The sequence below is a fragment of the Delphinapterus leucas genome, chromosome 4, assembly GCF_059928025.1.
Source record: "Delphinapterus leucas isolate spDelLeu-1000000601 "Yukka" chromosome 4, BTC_Dleu_Yukka2, whole genome shotgun sequence".
NCBI lineage: Eukaryota > Metazoa > Chordata > Mammalia > Artiodactyla > Monodontidae > Delphinapterus > Delphinapterus leucas.
The window spans coordinates 87,738,559-87,753,604 of record NC_143132.1 but is presented as its reverse complement, the minus strand read 5'-3'; the positions used below and the strand labels follow the sequence as shown (position 1 = coordinate 87,753,604).

Here is a 15,046-nt window from a genome sequence, read left to right as displayed (position 1 = left end):
AATCTTGCAATTTAAGAAATAGAGGTTTAAACGTGCTCTTTATGTGCCGTAATAAAAGCTCTCATGCTGAATTTTCACCACATCAGGATTCTCCAATGTGTCCATTCCTGTAATAACCATTATTGAGCACATACACAAAAGTCTCTGTTAATGTCCCCCACAGTGTCTCTCTTCAACCTAGGAACTGTCCCGTATCTCTTCACTTTAATCTTTGCAATCATTCTCTTTCTTGAGATACTACTCCCTAGTGAAGGTTTAGAATTTTAGCTCTTTAAGTTCCGTTTTTCAAACTGTCTTATGGCTCCCTCTGTGCATTTATTTTAATTTCAGCAAAATTAACTAATGAATCATAATGTGTGAAGCAGCTGTTGGGATAATAATTTAATGACTTACATTCAGTAACCAGTTTTAAAGTTTTTGTCAGTTGATACATATTAAAGAAGCACTTTAACTTATTGAATTATAAGGTAATTTATTGTTTAACTTTATGCCTTAGGTGATCAACTGATGACATATTAAGCAGCAGTGGATAAAATGGAAATATTCTACTTACTGATCACTTATTTTGCTGTTTATACACAGTTACACCCATTTCAGTTTGTCATTCTCATTGCTCTCATGTTAAGGTATAGTAACCATGATTTCCCAGATACTTGGTACATTGTACTATATCAAGTATACATGAATAGTAAGTGTTTGAAAAGGCAAAGTGCAACCCATCTACTAATATTTCTCTTCCATCATTAAATGGATTCTAAAGTATCTTACCCATATTGTGTTGGCTAAAAAATTGAGTTTTTAAAAAAATATCTATGCTTACATGACTATACATTGTTGTTGTTATCGTTCGTAGGACTGCTTCTCTTCACATCTTGACTAGGTGATGTTTGTCCTGCGGTTAAGCTACCCTCTCTCTGATTGCGCTTCTGGGAGATCTGCATTCCTTTGCTTGCCAGACAGCTATCCTGTATTACTACAAATTTTGCTTTAGTGAAGTAGCCCTTTTTACCAGATATCAAATACTGAAGTATGATAAATCACTATTAAATTTGGTCAATAATTGCTTGCAGGGGAGTTTTTCACTATTACTAGTATAATACTAAAGTATTCTGTTATTGCCAGAAAATGGAGCAGATGGCAAGGAGTTACATCAGAATATAATATTACTGTTTGGTCTTTATCATTGAAAAAGCAAAATTTTAAAATCAAGTTTCTACTGTATTTCATGTCTTTCATCCGGTGTTGTAGCATCCCTCTTGAACTGCATTGTTACCTGTAGATAGACTTGGGTGGCGCTCATTGAACAAATAATACAATATCTTACATTTATTAGAGTATAGTTTGAAGAAAATGGAATATATTTTCAAGTAGCTCTCTATAGGTTTATTTGATTAAGTTCAGTAAAACTAGGAACTGCTTGTTTTGGCCAATAAATTTGGCATGTGAAATAAGCAGATTAAAAATAGACATTATATGATCATCTTAAGTGAAATTTAATGAAGTAAAATGTGAGTGCCCTATGCATTCTATGCTTTGTATCTATTCGTAGAATGCCAGTAATATATCAATAGATATGACATAAAAGAAAGAATACTTGAAGAGATTACTATAATGGCCTCTAAGAAAGGTAACCAGTTCAAGGAAAAGTGTGAGATTGTGATATTGGGACTAAAGGTTAATAGCAAGGGCAGATAAATAACTAGACAAAAATGTCAGGGACCTATGTATTGATATGATAACCAAGGTTATGCAGTACATCTTCGGCCAGATTTCCCCAGCCTAATCTAAATTAAAAACTAAAATATATTTTCATGACACTGTATTATACTGATGCTTAATTTTGTAATACAGCCACTGGGGACTATGCCTTAGGATGAATGAAGCTAAAGGTAAGGCCCTTCTAGTATTTTTAGTAAAAGTTCATTGGATAGTACCTGTTTCCACAGAAAATATACTAAAATTAGAATGACAGCAGAAGACTAGCATGGTCCCTGTGTAAGGCTGATACACACATTCAAGAAGTACTCCATATTTTTAAGTTAATGTTTTTATTTGACTCACCAGCAGGCTGTTTTCCTGCCATAAAGGAAATTGGTGGAGTCCAGTTGTACTTTCTTCTTAGCCTGTGAGTATTCCCAGAATCACCACCATGATCATTGCAGCACATTCCAGACCTTGTCATTCAATTTTGAAAATATTGTCCTTGCAGCAGCCAGTTACAGCAATGATATATAAATATATGCTTTGTTCATTATTTGTGTGTGGTAGTATGTAATAATAGTTACAGACACCATAGCTTAAGTTTAATAACACTGCATAAAACTCAGGAAGTAGAGAAATCCATTGGAAACTGTAGACCATAATGAAGCTTTATGATTGGCCCCTCATTCTCTCTCCTAGATAAGTTTGGCCTTGTGACAGATAGTACAATCTATAAAATTTGGAATGTTAAGTTGGTAAAAAATGAAAATAATACTACCAAAGTAAAGAGACTTTCTATGAAATATATCTGGATGCAATTAGGTGAATATATTATGTCTGCTAGTACCCCTAGTCAGAGTTGCTAGCTCCAACTTTATTGGATCAAACTAGAGTGAAAATTTACTGTTTTGGTATTTAGGGTGTTTTTTTCCTTTCTCTATGGATACTAACTACTTGTTCTGTACAAGGAGGATAGAGCAACTCATTTTACTGAGAAATCTGTAGCTGACACAAGTTTCACTTTGTTTATAATGATAGCTTAAGACTTGTTATGCAGGACTCATCTTTTCATCATTGTCAGGAAAGACCATAAGGTTAATCAGTGGGGTGCAGACAAGTTTCAATACATCTAGACACTAGAGAGGTACCACCAGAAGTACTAGTAATTGACTAGAAGTCCCAATAGTGACCAAATTATGTCTTCATCCTCTGACATAAGGAAATAAGGTAGCTGTTCATTCTTGATAAAGAGAAGAAAAGACAAAGAACAGTGTGAAGCAAATGTTCCAAAAGTTCATCTGCCCTCACCCATAGTAGCAGGAGAACTTGAAAGATGACTGTTGAGATATTCAAAGCCATGGAAAGGCTTATGAGGGCATTATGCTAAACCAGAAAGAAACAAAAATAAAAGAGGAAAAGCCATTTGTAAACTTCAGGAAGAGAAGTTCTCATTCCTGATGACTTACGGAAACATCTTGCCTTCAGCTTATTACAGGTCTTTAAAAGAATCAAGTCAAGTGAGCTAGAAGACACATTGCTAGTGTTACCTTTTTCTAGATGTTTTAATTTAATTAAGATGTTTACTGAAGATATTCTTAAACTCTTTAATGAATTTATCTAGATGGGCCCTGGATGATGTACTCTTTTGTCTCTTCAAAGGAGTACATCCAAGTCCCGGATAGGTGTTAGCTTCATTAGCGTAAAAAAGAGTGAAGTTATGTTTTGTGAAGCCCCAGACTTTTGAAAGAAAAAGAGGGAGAATTAATTTTGATACTGACTTTAAGTTGGAAAGTAGATCCCTTTTATACTTTTTTAAATGAACCCATCAATCAAGAAAGGAACAGTGTGTAGTTAGCATCATCTATATAACTCCAAGTAATAAATAGTAATAAATAGACTTTCTTTCTGAAATATATGGGACATGAGTCTCATTTGTAAAGGGGAATTAGAAAGGACTGTGAGGCCTATTTTTTGGTTATCATCAGTAATAAGTTTGGTTATAAACTTTGACTTCTAAGAGATTAAGATTTCAGGACCTTTTCTCTTCATCTTCCATGGGAGCTAAAATTTTTGCTTAGCAGGAAATTGGAATAACATTTCAAGAACTGCTCCATATTTTGCATTTCTTTGTAGTAGGCCATGCTTCCTTACTGGGCTGTTCTCTTCATTGATCTCACATTGGTTAAATTTTCATGGAGGCAATCAGGTGCATAATTAGGCTTCTGTTTTCACTGTTGTGTTGAAGTATACTCTTGACTCTTAAATGTAAATACAGCTGCTAAACGTAAATATAGAGTTGTTTCTCTCTGTATATAAAAGATACTACTTTGTAACCATTTTTCAAGGAAAGTATCTTTTTTCTCATTAAAAAATTACCCTTTACATTATACCAAATTTCCTTTAAGTATCGCTTCTGTGAACTAAATAGTATCTTACTAAATGTACATGAGCTATGTTGTTGGTTTTTAGCCCCAAAAGATCATCGAACATCACTGCTTATTTCCAGTCAATCCAGATATGATTAAAAGGCATTTATTTTAACATGAAGAGAAAGTCGGTAGTATGGTCTATTTCATTCCCCTTTACTTCTTGCTTTCCCTCACTGGTCATTATTTTTTTTCAGTCCAAAGAGCCAAAATTACTTGTTACCATGACTTTGAATTTTTATTTCTATTATTCATTGCAATTTTCCTCCTTTTTCTTTAAATGAGAAAAACCAGTAGAATCTCATGTGTAAACTTAAAGAAGTAGATTTTACAAATTATGTATAGCATAATTCTAAAATAAGAATTTTTGTGTTTCCAGCTGCTTTTGTCTTGTGTCTCTTTTGTTTTATCATTATTGAAATATGTTAGATGACCATTTGATGCTTATGCTCTGCTGAAAATGTACGGACTGAGTTAAACAGGCCTCATCCTTTAGGAATTTCATGTTTCAGTAAGAATACAGAGACAAATACAAAGATGGGGACAGAGACATCTGTACAGATATCAAATATATCAATAAAATATTCATCAAAAAATTTTTTTAAATCATTAAAAAAAATATCTTTCATCTCCTTACAATAGGCCTGAAACAATAAAGTTGTGTCCCTTTCTGGACACATGGATCTAGATAGCATTGATCCAGTAGATAAGAGAGAGGGAACTTTTATTGAATTTTTATGCTCCAAGCACTATACTAAGGATTTTTTTACATGTATTATCTCATTTAATTCTTATAACATCACTATGAGGTAGTAACTTTTTTTTTCACTTTGTGCAAATAAAGAAACTGACTGAAATTTCCTCTCCTGGGGAAGTCTTAATAATTGCAGAGTTCTTCATAGGGTCAGCAGAGCTGAGGGTGATGGAGCGAGCAGTTATCTGAACCAAACCAAAACCCTCAGGTTAGACCATTTCTGCTCTGCCATTAAAATAAGACTGTTTTCATATATGCTACTAAATACTGAATAATACCATAATTGAAAAAACGTAGAGGTTTCTAAAACGTTTTCAGGTTCCTTGGTTATTCATTTGTTACAGGTGTTAAGATGTTAAAGCTTAAGTCACCTGGTTAGAGTCTCTTTATGGAATGGTTAGCTTTGTTCGTTTCTTTGGGCAGAAGGAGGCACCCTTAACCGTGTCCACCTGTGTTACCAATGCTTGCTATTAGTCACAAGGTGGCCTGATTAATAAAGAGGAATCAAAGAATTGGAATTTACTACTCTTTTCTACAAATAGAAAAACAAGGCAAACTATTAATGTATTTTTTATTTGAAGTATTATTCATTAAGTGAATGGGAATTCTAGAGTTACCTGATTTACAGTTTACTTCTGACTGCCTGCTGCCTGTTTTACATGAAGCTGTGATAATCTGTCTTGACTCCCTCACAAAGATGAGAAAAATATTTTCTGGAAAACTATGTCAGTGTGGAATCATTTGTCCTATTAAATTGTGTGCTACTATGAAATATCTCTTATTGTGTTTTCCACATTGTTAACCATATTTACTTCATAATCCTGTCCTTCCAATTTTCACCTCTATTAATATTTAGGCCCCTTTGAGCTTAAATTTTAAGAACTTTTAATTTATCCTATCACACAGTAAAATTTGAATTTTTATAAGCTCAAATTGGGGAAATTAGTGACTATATTTTGAGATTTGGTATGTTTTCTTTATGTATCTATATAAAATATGAAAATTAAAATTATAACTTAATCTAAGATCAAATATTTATTAATCTGTATTTCACCTTATTAATGACTTATGTTTGTTTACCACATTTTTTTTAGTTAAGCGTTTTTTTATTAATTTATTTACTTGGCTGCAGCGGGTCTTAGTTGCGGCACGTGGGCTCTTCGTTGCGGCGCTCAGGCTTCTCTTCTAGTTGTGGCGCGCAGGCTCTAGAGTGCACGGGCTCAGTAGTTGCAGCACGGGCTCAGTAGTTGCAGCACGGACTTAGTTGCCCCGTGGCATGTGAGATCTTAGTTCCCCGACCAGGGATTGAACCCGTGTCCCCTGCATTGGAAGGTGGATTCTTAACTGTTGGACCACTAAGGAAGTCCCTGTTTACCACATTTGATTCTGCTACACATTTGTTCACATTTATTGATAATCAAAAATCTGTCAGTAGAGAGACTTCCCTGGTGGTGCAGTGGTTAAGAATCTACCTGCCAATGCAGGGGACACGGGTTTGAGCCCTGGTCCGGGAAGATCCCACATGCCGCGGATCAGCTAAGCCCGTGTGCCACAACTACTGAGTCTGAACTCTAAAGCCCGCGAGCCACAACTGCTGAGCCCTCGTGCCACAACTACTGAGCCCAAGAGCCACAATTACTGAGGCTGCGTCCCACAAGTACTGAAGCCCGCATGCCTAAAGCCCATGCTCTGCAACAAGAGAAGCCACCGCAATGAGAAGCCCATGCACCGCAACAAAGAGTACCCCCGCTCTCTGCAACTAGAGAAAGCCCGCGTGCAGCAACGAAAACCCAATGCAGCCAAAAATAAATAAATTTATTTTTTTAAAAAACCCATCAGTATAAACATTGCTGACCTAGACCTTAATTGTCATTATTTTAAAAATCCATTAGCAAGACCCTTCCTAAGCCCATCTATGGACCTCATGTTAGGGAACGCTTATGTTATATAATGCATTAATTAAATCTCTGAAATGTATTTTCATAACACCTTTTTTATAGCACTACAAATTTAATGGTGAAAATGAATTGCATCACCTTCTAAAGGAATTTAAATTTTCTATATCCTGGTCATGAGAACTTGATTTTCCAACCCGAAGTTGTTAAGGTCTGTCTGAATCACTAAAAGAATGAGTTAGTTTTCTCATGATCTGCTTGTAAAGGTTAGTGAAGGACAGCACTTTGAAAGAAATGGATAATACGCATCCTTCCAGAGCTCCTGTATATTACAGCTGTCTGTTTGGACTCACTCCAACAACAGCTCAGTGACTCTTAGAGGAAGAGAATTTTAGAGGCCCTAACGGGGGCTCAGAATAATTGTACTGAAAGACACTTGCTTCCCATGCATAACCACTGCAGTGAAATTTGTTTAAAATGGTTTCTTATCCCTTAAATCCAATTGATCTCTCAGTGCTTTTGATTTTCCTTTACAAGGTATCTTCGTCTATCTCTTTTCTTGCTTGTTACTGTTGCTACCACTCTTTTGTTCAGGGCCTTGTTACATTTTCCCTGGGATAATTTCAACATATTAGTTTTCCTACTTACTCATTTATGCTGTAGGATTATAGTGACCCAAATAAAGACCCTATCCTGGAGAAGTTCACAGTCTATCAGGAAGTCAAACATGGATGTAGATAATATAATAATAATGTATTAAGGTACAGCTATAGAAATACATAAGAGGCTGGGTAACATTAAGAAAGGAAGTAATTAACTCTGGAAATAAATATTAAAGAGATTAATCAAACCATGGAATTACTGAGATTTAAATCATGTTATTTCGGTAGTAAGTGTAGAGGCAAGTTTTTGTTCTCTTGTTCTAAATAAACTAAATGTTCATTTGTAATTTTTTAAAAAAACAGAAAAGTTTATTTTCTAGTTAATGAGCAAATAGATGCAGCTGAGATGCAACAGTGGCAACTGAGTTAGCCACAAAACTACTTTAATGTTTTCCTGTTGACCTATCTGAGAATGAGGGTAGAAAATATCTTGTCAACATATGTCTAAATAGATACACATTTGTAAATGTGTCAGTGAAATCAGATAACATTTGCTAAATGTATCAGTTAAATAAAAAAATGGTGTTTGTAAAACCTTTGGTCATTCAACATTTATGCAGCTTCTATATTTTGGGACATATATATCTAGAAAATACAAGGTGCTTATTTTAGCAAATTGTGGCTGTTTGGGGTGATTAAGCTGCAATCGAGTCCGTATAGATATCCCCTAAATTTGCAAGTGTACACTTAAAAATAGCTTTCTTATTTTTAATGACTTTCTATTGCAGATGTAATATTGATATTTTAGAAACAAATAACTGTTTTAAACATAATATACTTCTGAAATTAAAATCTGAATTAAAAATATATAAGATATGCTTTATGTATATTTTAAAGTAATCAAGTTAGAAAAGGTCTCTGCTGTCTTAGCCAGTGTTTATAGAGACTCATAATCCACAGTCAACTAATAGTTTTCTGTACTCTGCCTTGGTGATATTGACTCTAGAGTATTGTACTAGATTTTGGTTGCTGCATTTTGAGATGAATATTATTAGCAAAAGAACACATCCAGTGATAGCAAAGAAGATGACAACAAACTGTCTCACCTGAATTATGGTTAAAGGAATTGGGATTAAAAGACCTAGGGAAAATTCTAATCTCTGTCAATATGTGAAGAGATAGAGAAGGCAGAACTGTTGGAATAAAGAAGTTTAGGAATAACAACCTTTAGGAATAACTTTAGAAGTGCTTCACAAAAACTTCTACATCAGTTAGTGAGCTCCTAACACTGAAAATATTTAAGTGACTTATGAGATACTTTAGCATTTCAAGATTTTAACTTCACTGGCTTAAAATTAATGTCTTTGTTTTTGTTTTCAAAGTACTTAGATTGAAAGTATAGGGTTGTGGTTGTAAAGATAGGGTTGGGATGACTTATTAGCCATCGTGCATTTAGAAAATTCTCCAGTTGCTATCAAGTAATTCTGATACCTTTTCAGAGGTAGCAAACTTTTTCTGTAAAAAGCCAGATAGTAAATATTTTAGGTTTTGCAGGCCACATGGTCTCTGTAGCACCTGCTCAACTCTACTGTTGTAGTGCAAAAGCATCGTTGACAATACGTAAACACGGTTTATTCGCTGTGTTCCAATTAAACTTTATTTACAAAAGCAGGTGGTGAGTTGGATTTGGCCTGTGGGCCATAGTTTGACAACCCTTGCCTTAAATGATGAAATCTGGAAATAACATTTTAATATAAATGGAGAAAGGCTTTCAATTTAGGAGTTAAAAACAAATTGTCAAAATGTCATTGTCTTTTTGGGCTGAAAGTGCACACTAAGTGTTCAAAATACTGAATTGCCCATTGAAGTAAGAAGCCTAAAAGTCAAGTGACAGTGGAGAGTCTGACTATTTTGTACTGTTCATTTCTGCTGCATATTTTGTCCTTAAAGGTGTGTTTACTCCTGCTGAGCAATATCATCCATCCCGCATGGACTGCTAATGCAGACAGACCCAACCCCTACCAAGACATAAATGCAGGTTCAGGCCTTCTAAGAACAAAAAAGACTTTCAGTGCCTCCTGCCCAAGCACAGTAATTTTTAACAGTAATTTTAATACCAGAACAAGGAAGTAAACAGAAGTCCCTGATCAGCAAGTTATCTGTTACATGTTTTGTTCTAACCTCATAAAGCAGAGGTTCTCATATCATCATTTGGTCTGTTGGCCTTTAGCTAATAGACTGTTAGAAAACGATGGTCAAATGTGGATGCTGAGTAGAAATGAATAACAGAAGAACAGGAGGCTACTCTCATAAGGCAGTCTGGCCACAGCTGAGAAGTGACCATTGACTGCTAGAAAACCAGGGGATGAGAGCGTTTTTAAATCAGTCTCCACCCTGGGGTCATTGGTTTTAGAGTCAGAAATACCCTCAGACTCCTCAGTAATACTGAAAAGCTTTGCTATCTTGTATTTTCGTATAGCACAGTAGTTCATTTTATAATGAGGACTGTAATTCATCAAGAAAAGGGTAAGTTGTGAAATATATTTATACATACTCTTTTAGGAAGACAGAACTGCCCCAGTTGAAATAACTCATTATTAGATATATTTAAAAATTAGGATAGGGCTTCCCTGGTGGCGCAGTGGTTGAGAATCTGCCTGCCAATGCAGGGGACACGGGTTCGAGCCCTGGTCTGGGAGGATCCCACGTGCCGCGGAGCAACTAGGCCCGTGAGCCACACGGGCCACAACTGCTAAGCCTGCGCGTCTGGAGCTTGTGCTCCGCAACAAGAGAGGCCGCGACAGTGAGAGGCCTGCGCACCGCGATGAAGGGTGGCCGCAACTACAGAAAGTCCACGCACAGAAACGAAGACCCAACACAGCCAAAAATAAATAAATAAATAAATAAAATAAAATAAATTAGGATAAGCAAAACCAATTTATTTCCTAACAGTTCTGAATAATTGTGATTTGTCAGTATGTGACTGTTTAGTCCTGGCATTCTGAACTCCAAAGCCCAATAGAGTAGTTCCTTGACTCTTAAAGTGTTTTCTTTTTAGCAAATACATTTTTGTCACCTCAGACCTCCAAATTGCATAGATTCATATTTTAAATATTAATCTTAGAGTGATTTATCCCCCTCTACTGCTTTTCAAATAAGTTTTTCTTTGTAAATAGGTTATGCCCATAAGTTTGGATAATTCCACCTTCTTTATCAACATTTAATTTTTTCTGTAGTGTAAAGGCCATTTATTTAAAACATTACATACTCTGATTTCTTAACTTAAGGGATTTTCCTCCAAATTTGGGAAATTGAGAAAATTAAGTTTTTACACCTTGGTTTAATGTTTATTTGGTTATATCCTATATTTAAAAACAATTTTTTTAAGAAATCTGAATTTAAAAATCATGAAAAAAATGTCATGTCATTCTTGTGTTCAAAATACTTCAGAGACTCCGTTTTACTTAGAGTGTACTATATAAAATTCAAACTCCTTAAAATGGAGTCTGCTCACCTTTCTGGCCCCTGCCTACCTCTCACCCCTCCTTCTTTATCACATATCCTACCTATTCTCATGCACTTCATACTCAAGTAATAAAAACAGCTTGTATTGCTGGTAAAAGGTGCATTCTTTCATGGTCTGTGACTTTGCACACATACTCTTGTGGCAATCTAAAACACCCTCCTCGTCTAGCTCTCCCATGTCCAAGCCACCTCTTCTCTGCAAAATCCCTACTAATCTGTAATACTCAGACTTTACCTCTGTGATGCCTTCCCTAGCCTCCTCAGGCAGTTGGAGATTTCCTGTGACTTTTCCAAAGTTCATATTCTGTCTTATAACAATTTTCCATTGTTAAAGTTGTTCCTGTGTCTTGTCTTTCCCCAGTAAACTAAACAACCAAAGAGAAAGCATCTATTTACCATTGTTTTCATACTATTTAACCTAGAACCTGGCACAAGCAAGTATTTCTCCAAAAAGGAGGATTCCTCACACCTAAGCCATAAATAGCTGTACCAATTAAATGGGGATACTAGGGGTTTGGGGAACTAGAAGCAGCTGCAAAAGTACCAGCATCTGAGCCACATTCTAAACTCATCTGTGAGCCTTGCAATACCAGTGCTACCTTCAAGTTTCAGCACTTGACACTGGTGCTGCTTTATGAAGCTGAAGCTCCTTATTTACTTGCTTCCCTCTGTAAAAGAACCCAAGCCCCTTTTTCCCATCCCTAACTGATGCTAGTCCTGAATAATTCATAATAGCTTGAAAAGATAATATGGGTATACTTAACAGGTTTATTAATAATATTTAACATTTTTGAGTGCTTACAGTGTGCCAGTCTCTTTGCTTACATGTTTTTCATATATTACCTCATCTAATACCACAGTCTGATGAAGTATATGCCATTATCCCAACATAACAAATTGGGGCAGTGGGCGGCAGGGGTGGGGAGTGATATAAGGTGCCGTGAGATGAATTAAACTGCTCAAGGCCATACAACTATTAACTAAGGCAGACAGAATGTGAATCCAGTGTAACTTCAGAGCCCATTCTCTTATTTACCACCAGTGAATATTCCTGCCATAACTGAAGCCCAAATAGCAGCATGGTTATAATGTACACTTTGAAATCATCTAGACCTGGATTCAAAATCCGTATCTAACATTTACTGGTGGCGAATAACTTTACTTCTCTGACCTTCGGTTTTCTCGTATGTAAAATGGTTATTACCTACACCAAAAGGGTTATTGCCTGCATAAGTGCAAGATGCATACTAAATACTAAGTGTTAGCTCCATTTGCCTCTTCTACACTTCTGTTCTTGTGAGCTCTGAGGTAATGGTTTGAACAGAATAAGGCCTGGCAGAAGAAGACAAATAAAGTTAGCTTCCTCTCTCTTCTGTATAGTACTACCAGAGTGTCGACCAGTGCCTGCCTTCCAGGATCGCCAAGTGTTTTATAGCTGTGATTGCATTTATTCTCTTAATGAGAAGGGCATGTCTTGAGTATTTACTAGTTGTTAATTGCCCATAAATATACTATAGTAGAATAAGGATTAGAATCAGTGATCTCCTGTTGTACTAGACTTCTCTTTTGCTAATTCTTAGGAAACATATGGGACTCTGGGGGTTGTTATTTATTATATATAAAATAGTTGCCCGCATGATTCCGTAACATAGATCAGTTAGTGCCATTCAACAAAGAAAACTATAAACACAGCTGCTGTTTTAGTGTGGTTTGTGGTTTGGTTTTGTTTTTGTTTGAACTTTTTTGTGCAGGCAGATCATCATTTAAAAGTAGTCATTTGGCATTTTCCCTTGCATTCTTCAAATTTTTTTGTATGTTTTTAAAAAGCTTAGCTTAAGTCAGTTTATAATTATGCACTCAGATTGATCCATCTGGTCTTTTTGCTAGCCAATGAATTTTCTTTTAAAAGTATAGAAAATAGGATAATTATATTTTAAATCCTATAACTTCAGTGAGTCCCTTTTATAAATTTGAAGAAAATATTTTCAGGTATTAAAAAATAATTTTTTATTCCTTATTGTCTTTCAATTGATTTCTGTATTTCCAGAGGTAGGGAGAGGGCTTGAAATTTCTCCTATTTCCACTCCTCACCTCCTTCATATGTTATAACTCTGAAGCATACCATAAACACTTGTTTGCAACTGAGAATGGGTACAGCAGAAATGTCTGATCAAAATAGGTTCTATTGTTCTCTCTAGGTTGCACTGGCTGTGAGGAGAAAGATGGATTGTAGGGGGCAAATGTAGATGTAGTAAGACCATTTAGGCCTTTGCAGTGGTCCAGACAAGAAATAGTAGTGGCCCGACCCAAGGTACTAAGAGATTCAGGATATAGAATTAACAGAATTGGTTGATGGATTAGCTGTTGGCGAACATGACATAAAGGAGTCAGAGATAGGTTTCTGGATTAGATATATCGTGCTCCTCACCTCTTTCTCACTGTGTTTGTTCAGCTCTAGCTTATCCCTAAAGAATTTAGTTTATATGTTACCTCCTATGGAAAACTTTCCCACTCCAACTTCCATTAAGTTAGGTGACCACTCTGTGTGCTTTTATAGCACCTGGCACTTCATGAGAACATTTTTTTTCTGTTTTGTACCTGTGAATTTATTACCCCACACCCATATACACATAACCTTCACACTCTTGATTTTGTCTTGTGAGGGCAAGGGCCATGCCTGTATTACTTATCATCATATTCCCAGCACCTAACATGGTCCTGGGGACAACATCAATACATTTTTGGTGAATAAACAAAGTGTCATTTATAGCTATTGTCTACAGTGCCTGATAGAGTAATTGAATACGTAAGTTATCTGGGCTCTTTTTTGATTCATTCCTCTTGCTTAACTTTTATTTCTTCTTTATTTTCTTGATATCTCACACCTTATTTTTTCTTATATCTTTACAGTTTAGCTTACTGAATAAAAGAAAATATAAACAGCAAGAAATAAAATTTTGTTTTGTGGGTTTTGACAGTATCTTCCAAAGGAACCCCTAAGGTTGTTGACATCTAAAATAAATGAGGGCTTCAGATTGTAATAATACTTAATATTTTTCCAAATAATATAAGTGCTTAACACAGTTTGTTGGAACGTTAATACTGACAAAAAGAGTCATTGGATATGTAGATCAGTTCATTTCAATCAGAAGTATTAGGACTGGGTTATTTGATAAAAGGGATGGATCATTGCAAATTCATCATCATATCTCAAGGAAAATGCATTGATGACACTTTACATTATAGTGAATATATAACTAAATTATACTTAAAAGCTTATTATACTTAAGCTTTATACTTAAGTAAATTTAATTATACTTAAAATACTTAGGGCTTCCCTGGTGGCGCAGTGGTTGGGAGTCCACCTGCCGATGCAGGGGACACCAGTTCGTGCCCCGGTCCGGGAGGATCCCACATGCCGCAGAGCGGCTGGGCCCGTGAGCCATAGCCACTGAACCTGCGCGTCCAGAACCTGTGCTCTGCAACGGGAGAGGGCACAACAGTGAGAGGGCCGCGTACCGAAAAAAACCAAAACAAAACAAAAAACTTAGATATGGTCTAAGATATCACTTAGACAATAATCAATACAAAAAAGGAAATTACAATGATTTTTCTTTCTTTTCTTAAGAAAGAAAAAAAGACTAAGCTATGTAAATTCTAGTTACCACAGGGTGGAAGTAGGGGTGTAAAAGCAAAAGGATTTGACTTCTCTAGCCTTTACTTTACTCATCTGTAAAATAAAAACAATGCACCCATGATCTAAAAGAGCCTTTCCAGCCCAAATTCTGTTGCTCCATAAAATAGAAAAGAATGATATATTACGGGAATTTTGGTTTCAGTTGCAACTTACTATTTATTCTCTCCATAGCCCCAGCTCTGTCTTGTTAAGAACTGACTTTAAAAGTCCATTCAAATAAAACTTTTTTTATTGAATGAATTTATTAAATACAAGTGATTTTTTTTCTAATTTCTGCTTTGGAATCAGTTCTTCTAGCCTAATTAGGAGCAACAATCTAAGATGAATTGTAATTACTTACCCTAATCATTTCAAACTACAGAAAATGAATTTTTGCATTTAGTAATACCATAAATGTATTCTTTGATGGTTGTTTCTCTTTTAATATATGTTTTCTTTCTTTGGTT

At 35.6% G+C, this 15,046-nt stretch overlaps 1 protein-coding gene and 1 pseudogene across 1 annotated transcript in view; both read left to right on the top strand.

Moving 5' to 3' along the window:
* The window catches only part of PIK3CA (phosphatidylinositol-4,5-bisphosphate 3-kinase catalytic subunit alpha), a 111,353-nt gene that overhangs the window by 61,724 nt on the left and 34,583 nt on the right, over positions 1 to 15,046 (top strand). The gene's annotated exons all lie outside the window — the stretch shown is intronic.
* LOC115802424 (U6 spliceosomal RNA) lies at positions 1,938 to 2,036 on the top strand (annotated as a pseudogene).